Source organism: Lithobates pipiens, unplaced genomic scaffold, assembly GCF_037356315.1.
Source record: "Lithobates pipiens isolate NorthernLeopardFrog02 unplaced genomic scaffold, aLitPip1_a1.2 Scaffold_19, whole genome shotgun sequence".
Lineage (NCBI taxonomy): Eukaryota > Metazoa > Chordata > Amphibia > Anura > Ranidae > Lithobates > Lithobates pipiens.
In genome coordinates, this window is record NW_027507764.1 from 82,987,496 (window position 1) to 82,996,203 (window position 8,708).

At 45.7% G+C, this 8,708-nt stretch overlaps 1 protein-coding gene across 1 annotated transcript in view; it reads right to left on the reverse strand.

Moving 5' to 3' along the window:
* The window catches only part of PRTFDC1 (phosphoribosyl transferase domain containing 1), a 76,506-nt gene extending 68,702 nt beyond the window's left edge, over positions 1-7,804 (reverse strand). Inside the window, exon 1 of the mRNA XM_077490988.1 lies at positions 7,648-7,804. The gene's annotated coding sequence lies outside the window, so the exon portion shown is untranslated. The remainder of the gene's footprint in view (positions 1-7,647) is intronic.
* Between the last annotated feature and the right edge of the window lie 904 nt (positions 7,805-8,708).

Here is an 8,708-nt window from a genome sequence, read left to right on the forward strand (position 1 = left end):
GGCACATCATAGATACATGATGTACCTTTACACCACTAATTTAATGTGAGCGTTTTTAAACCATTTTTAATACATTTGAGTAACTCTTATTGCTGCACTTAGAGGGCGCCGTCTCTTTCTCTATTCATTGTTTCCTAGAGCTACTTCTTGCTTTAAGACTGGCAGCCCATTAGGGTACAGCTTGTACTATGGACCCTTCTTACGGACCACCTTGATGATCTACATAGATCCTGAACCCTTCATCGTGGACATTGGTGTGTGGATATATTTAAAACCCACGCAAATAAATCTATATACGCTTGCTATATAGACACGATTTATTGTTCATTTTATATCTTAATATTTTAACTTATTGCACTATACCTTTATTCATTTATTTTTGTAGATTCCCAGTGAGCACCATATTACCCTCCTCTGCTGTGTTAATGTCATAACCATGGCTTATCTAAACAGACAGGAGGGCACAAGAAGCAGGTCCTTAGGAGCACTGGCAACAGAGATTCTTATATGGACAGAGAAACATTTACTTTCCTTGTCTGCAATTCACTTAAAGGGACCCTGAACAGAGTGGCAGACGTCCTAAGCAGGTACCCCATTCAGGAGGCAGAGTGGTCTCTAAGTCTGGGTTCACACTGCTGCGGTGACGAGATCGGATGCGATTCGCACCGCACTGCAGTGCATATCACATCCGATCTCTGTGCGATGCGAGTTCAGCCATACAGATAGTATGGCTGAATTCGCATCGCATCCGGCACAAACTCGCACAAGGCCCTTTTTTTGGTCCGCAGCAGAATCGTATTGCATGGGTCTTCACACCATGCGATCTGATTCCTGTCTGAGTTTGCAGATCACACTGCGATATGCAACTGATCTGGGGGTGTCATTAACTTTTCACTGACACTCCCAGCAGTTCGCATAGGGCAGTGTGAACTGCCGCCAGGAGGCATGCAATGCGGGAACCCGCAGCAGATTCGCAACGTTCCCGCATCGCAGCAGTGTGAGCCCAGCCTAAATCCAGAGGTCTTCGCGATGATTTCCAGGATGTGGGGACAGCCAGAGGTGGATCTGTTTGCTTCGAAGGTGAATGCACAGGTGCCTCGTTGCTTTTCTCTGAACAATCTCGACGGGTCAGGACAGATGCCCTGGCCCATCCATGGAGATTTCACCTTTGCTACACTTTCCCCCCCCATTTCAGCTAATCCCACTGGTATTAATGAAGATCCAACGGGAAGGAGTACCAGTCATTCTAATTACTCCATTTTGGCCAAAAAGGGCCTGGTTCTCAACCGTTCTGGGGATGGTGAACAAACCTTGTTGCTTGCAGCATGGTATCTGAAGAGCAGCTCCTAAAGAGTAAGGGGTTCTCAGATCGTCTGGTTACAAAATTGCTATCGAGTAGTATAGATGGCTCTTGTTACTTTTTCCCTAAAGTCCGAATATCTACTGTATAACTCATGGTGTAATTCATCTACCCAAGACCCAAGGAGCCTTGCTTCCATCTTGTAATTTTTACAGGATGGGGCAGATAGGGGACTAGCATTCACTACCTTGAAGGTACAGGTTGCTGCACTAGCAGTTTTTTTTTTGGAGAAATCTGTGGCCTCTGAACCGCTGGTAGTCAGATTTTTTAGGGCTCTTGCAAGATCGAGGCCAGCGCCGGTTAAGGGTTTCCCAAAATGGGACTGATCAGTAGTCCTGTAATCCCTAGCAAAGAATCCATTTGACCCTCTGGATGCAGCGGCACTAAAATGTCTCACTCTTAAAGCTGTGTTCCTGATCGGCATCACTTCACCACACAAGATCAGTGAGCTACACGCTCCGTCAATTAGGGAACCTTATCTCTCAGTGTTTCTGGATAGAGTTATCCTCAGGACAGACCCTGAATTCTTACCTAAGGTAGCCTCAATAATCGTTCACAAGACTTTGTGCTCCCAACCTTCTGTGCTAACCCATCGGGGGGGAGAAGATTTTTTTTCATATCTTGGACGTCAAAAGGGTTTTATTATGTGACCTAGAAATTACAAAGGACTTTAGACATAAAAGATTTATTTGTCCTTTTTTGCGGCAACAAGAAAGGTTCTAAAGGATTATTAGCTAGATGGCTGAAATTATCTATCCTGGAGGCATACTCACATGCAGGTTTTTTCCGCCAGCTGGAATTCTTGCACACTTAACCAGAGCACTTGAGGCCACTTGGCCAGAAAGAGGTGGTGCCACCTCAGAAAATATTTGCAAGACGGCAATGTGGTCAAGTTTTCGCGATCAGGCATTTGGCAGGAAGGTCCTGTAGGCTGTTGTCCCACCCTAAGGGGGTAAGTCTCTGTTATCCTGTCAGGTGCTGTCCTCAAAGATGCTTTGGGAAAATTCAAGTTAGACTTAGCGGTTTTACTTGTTTTCTGAATCATTTCAGGACAGCAATGACCCGCCCTATTAGTTTGATGTACCATGCTGTGACTAACATATGTGTTTATGTGTTCCAGCCAGGGCCGGAGATTCTCTTCTACAAGCGATGTGTGATAAGGAGTTACCTCCCTTTAAAGATCTGGAGGAAGGAGGTGTTTCCTGTGGTCCAGTGGGTGGAGTTACGATCTCTCAGGTGCTGTCCTGAAAGACTTCTGGAAAACAAGTTACCGGTAACTCTAGCTTGAATTTTCCTGCTGCCTTCTGGGACCCGTGTATGTCCCAGAAGGCGACAGAGCCGTTCGACTCACGCATTCACAATAGGAAACTGGCGGTGAAGCCTGAAGGCTCCACTGCCGGTTTCCCTTATTTAGAATGGTGGCTGCTGCACCCGATCCGATGGGCAGATCGGCCTCAGGGGCCCAACATCGTGGCCTCCCTGGACAGGTAAGTGCCCTTATTAAAATTCAACAGCTGCAGTGCTTGTAGCTGCTGACTTAAACATTTTTTTTTTTTTGCGGCTGGAACACAGTTTTAAGAATTGTTACTTGTCAGGAAGGTCCTTCTCACAGGCATCCGAGCGGCGTAAGTCGCAGAAGATCTTCTGTGCGGTTTGAAGAGCGTTACCGCGGTTGGCAGTGCGCGCGGGAGCGCGCGCGGCCGTTTGACGCAATTGGCGCCAATAGCGCTATTTAAAGTGGATCCTTGCTTCACTGCCTTGCTGCCCGATAAACAGCGTTCCCGTGTACCCTGGTATCCTGTATCTGAACCTGAATCTGCATCCGTATTGAACCCGGCTTGTTCCCGACTCTGCTGTTTGCTGCCTGCCCCCGACTTTGGCTTTGTACCCGACTACTCTTCTGGATTCTGTTTCTGTACCTGATCTGCTCGCCTGTGCCTGACCTGGACTGTTACACCATCCTTTATCTGTCAGTTGCCTGTTTACCGCTGCTGTACTACAGGACACCTCCCAGTCCACCACCGTACCCGGCTGTTACTCCCTCTGCGCCTTGTTGCCTTCTACCTCTTGCTGCAGACTACTGGACTCTTCCCACTTCCCGCTGTATCCAGTTTGCACCAGCATTCACTGCCGGACTACAGAACTCCTCCCGTTGTTCGTTGTACCCTGCGACCACTTGCATCCCGTTGCCGGACTACAGGAATCCTTCTGCTGTCTGCTGAATCTTCCCATTGCCTACATTCCGCTGCTGGACTACAGGACACCTCCACCATCATCGGTCTGCTGCTCCTTACATCAACCATCCAGTCAGGCACTTGTGCCCCTCTGTGCTCCCGAGCCCCTGTCATCACTACCAGGGTCTCCTGAGTCAGAGGTCTACGAGAAGCCACTCCCTGCATCCCGGGCTCTGCCTTAAGGTACGTGACAGTTACTACATCCATCGAACCAGATATTGATGCATTCGTTTATCAAAAAGTGTTGTCAGGAGCAGAGGCGGCCCGTCCATAGAGGGCACACGGGCACCAACTCCCCTATCCATGCGTCCGGTCCCCTGATCTACATATCAGTGACACCAGACCATGGATTCCAATGCAGTGGAGTATTTTTTTGAAGCACCAGAGCTAGAGGCTCTAATAGGCTTAAAAAAATGGTGAGCTCAGAACGCAAAGCATTGTGCTCCACGCCCACCCAGTTGTGTGACCATAGTGAATGAATTTTCGCTTTTAGCACAATAAAGTTCTTCCCCGCCAATCAGGAGGCAGGTCTGTGAGACCTGTTTCCGGATTGGCCAAAGTGTCAGACGGTCCTATTGGAGGTGGAAGGAAGCTGAGGAAGCTGGCGGAGCTGACACCGGAACCATTGTGGCCGCTGTACGCACTCCAGGAGAGGACACCACAGCCCCGCCCGGGATGGTCAGGAGAAAAGTGTTCAGAAGAGCCTAGTGTGCCCAAGACCTTACAATACCAGAACCTTAATGGCCAGAGGCCCTGGCATTAGACCGTTGAATGGCAGAAAGAGGGGCCGAGACAACTGGCAAATCTGAGCCAACTTTCTGAGATGGGAAAGGACATCTTTAGCGGAAAATATTTTAGATTAACTACGCACCCGTTGTTACAAATGGATTATTGCATACAAAAAAAAAAAAAAAACAACAGATACCAGTATGTGCAAATCATATTCATTCATACATCTTCAACAGTCAAATAAAACCTCAAACATGACCCCTTTGATGAACCTTGCCTCCTCCCTAATTTGACGCTGCCATCGTTAGAAATATGGTGCTTGTGCAGATATGCTACACGGCTCTGCCTGGCCTTCAGGATCTTTCAGACTTGTGGAACATCTGCACAAGGTATTTCCTGCAGATAGGCCAACATGCCTAGATCTGGGGGCCTGCATTTCTTTGGCAAATGCGCACAGTTCTCTACAGGTCCCAAAGCCCTGTGGCCAATCTGTTCATGTGAAAATTCCAGCACTGTGCATGCACGGTAATAGGCAGGTCTATACAAGGGAGCCCAAAGTAATTTTCGCCTAAGTGAAAAAGTCAGTAGAAATTACTTTTTTTTAAATCTACTAATTGTAAGGCTTAATATACACGGGACGTTTTACAACAGCTCCTGAATGATTTAACTTGATAGATAGTAACCGACGTTTAAGCATTTTTTTTTCTGTTTTTTTTTTTTTTAAATAGTCAAAAATGAAAAGCTCCTGTAAATGAAACACGGCTAAATGCGGGTTACCGCGTTTACAAGCTGTTACAGACGCAATAGCGGCTTTTGCCGGCGGTATTACAGTGCTACCCCATTGATTTCAATGGGGAACAGCAGTGGAGGAGCGGTAAACACACCGCTCCTTCACCGTTCCAAAGAAGCTGCTGGCAGGACTTTTCCCTGACATCCTGACGTCCTGCCAGCGCACCGCTGTAGTGTGAAAGCCCTCGGGCTTTCACACTACAAACAATGGTGAAGCTTTTTTAAGGCGGATTGCAGGCGCTATTTCTAACGCTATAGTACCTGCAAAACGCCCTGGTGTGAAAGGGGTCTAAACATTTTACCAGCAGCAGTGTACATAAGTTCTAAGAGAAAAGGGGGTGGAGCCAGGTGCAAAAAAAGTTATTTTACTGGGTAAAGCTTCGCTTTATTAAATGTTCCCCTATGCATTTTCTGTGAAGTGTTATGCCTCAAAAGTTTGTTGGCTCAAACTTGTCTTGCATACACATGGTCACACAAATGTTGGCCCAAAATTCCGAATGTGAGAACGCGGTGACGTACAGCGAGCCGAGAAAAAGGAAGTTCAATAACCAGTGTGGCTCCTTCTGCTTGATTCCGAGCATGCGTTAACTTTTGTGCAACGGACTTGTGTACACGCGATCAGAAATTCTGACAAGTTTTGTTGGTGGAAAATTTGAGAACCTGCTCTCAAACATTTGTGGGTGGAAATTCCAACAACAAACTCACATCCAACATTTGTTGTCAGAAAATCCGATTGTGTGTACGAGTCATTAGGCTTAATGTACACAGGATGTTTTTACAACCTCTCCTGAATGATTTAACTTGACAGATAGTAACACATACATCCGTTTTGCCGCATATAGCCGCATTTGTGTTTAGTAAAATTTTTTGAAAAAAAAATAAAAAAGTATTTTTTTTTCAAGATATCCAAAAATGAAAAACACAGCTAAATGTGAGTTGCCGCGTTTAGAAGCGCTTGGCGCTTGAAATGCCTCCAAGCTCAGCGTCTGAACTAATTTTTTTTGCTTTCCAAAAAAGACCTCCAAATTCAACTGCCTAAAAACGGCACTAACCACTTCCCGACCAGCTCACGCCAATGTACTTCAGCAGAATGACACGGACAGGCAAATGGACATACGGGTATGTCCCTTTAAAATTGCCGCCGTGCCATCGCACTCCAGTCCGGACCTCTGAGTCCGATCGTGGGTCCCACGGACACAATCGCCACGGGGATAACCGCAATCGTTTCACGGGGAGGAAGAATGGGGAGATGCTAAAGTAAACAAGCATCTCCCTGTTCTGCCTAGCAACAGTGACACTGATCTCTGCTCCCTGTGATTGGAGCAGAGATCAGTGATGTGTAAAACACAGCAACGCCTCCCCACAGTTAGCAACATGCCCCTAGGACACACTTAACCCCTACACTGCCACCTAGTGGTTAACCCCTTCATGGCCAGTGCCATTTACACAAGAATCAGTGCATTTGTATAGCACTGATTGCCGTATAAATGACAATGGTCCCAAAAATGTCTGATGTGTACGCCATAATGTCGCAGTCACAATAAAAAAAAAAAATATATTGCTGATCGCTGCCATTACTAGTAAAAAAATAAATAAAAAATGCCATAAAACTATCCCCTGTTTGTAAACGCTATAAATTTTGCGCAAAACAATCAATAATCGCTTATTGCGATTTTTACCAAAAATATGTAGAAGAATATGTATCGGCCTGAACTGAGGAAAAAAAATGTTTTTTTTGGGAGTGGGAATATTTATTATAGCAAAACGTAAAAGATAGTGCGCTTTTTTTCAAAATTGTCGCGCTTTTTTTGTTTACAGCGCAAAAAAAATAAAAACCGCAGGAGTGATCAAATACCACCAAAAGAAAGCTCTATTTGTAGGGAAAAAAAGGATGCCAATTTTGTTTGGGAGCCATGTCGCATGACCGTGCAATTGTCAGTTAAAGTGACGCAGTGCCAGATCGCAAAAAGTGGTCTGGTCTTTGGCCAGCAAAATGGTCCGGGGCTTATGTGGTTAAACAAACCTGTGTACACGTTTAAGATAACATTGGATGAGTTCAGGGGCAGCTGAAAAAAAGCATCAAATTGCCTCTGAACGTCAATTTACCAGCAGTAGTGTACATGAGGCCTTACGTACATTTAACTGCACGAAGATGCTCAATCATGAAAGGGGGGCTTACTAAATCAGAGGAAAGAAGCAGGCCGGAGAAGATTTTGGGCCAAAAAATTGTCAAGACAGGAGCCATGCAGTTATTTTATACTAGTAAAGCAGATGAAAATGCAGTACAAGGCTCCTATCCATACCATGGTCCGTCACGCTGCTTTTCAAAAACTTTGGATGGCTCTCTGAGTTCACTTTCAGATGTCAGTGATGGCCACAAGCACAAAAATCCATGAGCTCCAGCTGCCGAATTCACATGTCAGAGCCAAACGTTCTCACCATAAAACCAAAATCCAGTCTGACCCCATCTGTACAACTTTCTATATATACAGTGAGGGTCCTCTAACCTTGATTGCCCCCCACATCCCAGCTCACCTCTGTATGGCTTCCTGGCTGAAGAGTAGTAGAGAAAAGCGAGGGAACAGGCTCAGTCCTAATACTGCTGGGGGAAGAGGGCTGTGCTGAAAGACATGGCTTGTTTTCTCAGCAATCTGCTGGCATAATGTGAGACTTGTGATAACTCTTTCTTCCCCAGACTGGAATGCACACATATTCGTTTCGTAATTTGAGATCTGGTCTGGCTAAGTGACTATGCGTGAAATTGGTGATAAAGAGTGTTGCCCTCTGGCTAGTCGTCCACTAAGCTCTCTGTTTTTAACAAGGAGCGTTATTTTTTTTTCAATTCTTTTAAAGTATGTCTAAAGCTCGAACATTTTTTTTTTTAGTTTCCTTTTTTTTTGAGATTTTGAATAGAACGGGGGATGGTTGGTAACGTGAAAGTTTTCATTGCTGCTCAGTAATTCCCTAGTAACCATTGTCAATAGAACGGAAAGTGATGGAAATTTCAAAATTGTGTTGCAGCAACAGAAATGAAGGTAAAATAATTGTCTGTGAGACATTAGGGTGTGAATGAGGTTTTTTTTTCAGGGCAGTATTTTCACTATGAAGCTAAGATCAAAGATGTGGGGACATGACCTCCAACTAGCAGGAGGAAAGTTCAAATCTTTTCTTATGCCTTGTACACACGAGCAGACTTTTCGACGGACTAGGTCCGATGGTCTTCCCGACGGACTTTCAGTGGAGTTCCGACAGACTTTTCGAATGAAGGGATACATCACTACACCTATGCCATGCCTGCTCTCCGTTTGGCCCTGGGTGGGGTCCCATCTGACTCTGCCCCCTCAGCTCCCTGGGGAGGCATCTGCTGTCGCCGTCTCGAGGCCGCACACCTGGAGCCATGGTCAAGCTCAGTGGTGAGTATGGGGACCCACAACCCCTCCTACCCTATTCCTTTATAACTAATACTGTGCTATATTGCCAAACATATATATATATTTTTCATCCTAGGTACATTGTTACACACATCCACCCCTGAAGAGTGAGCTGGATCTCGCAAAACGAGTCGGTAGTATGATGCCCGTGTACTATGACTACTA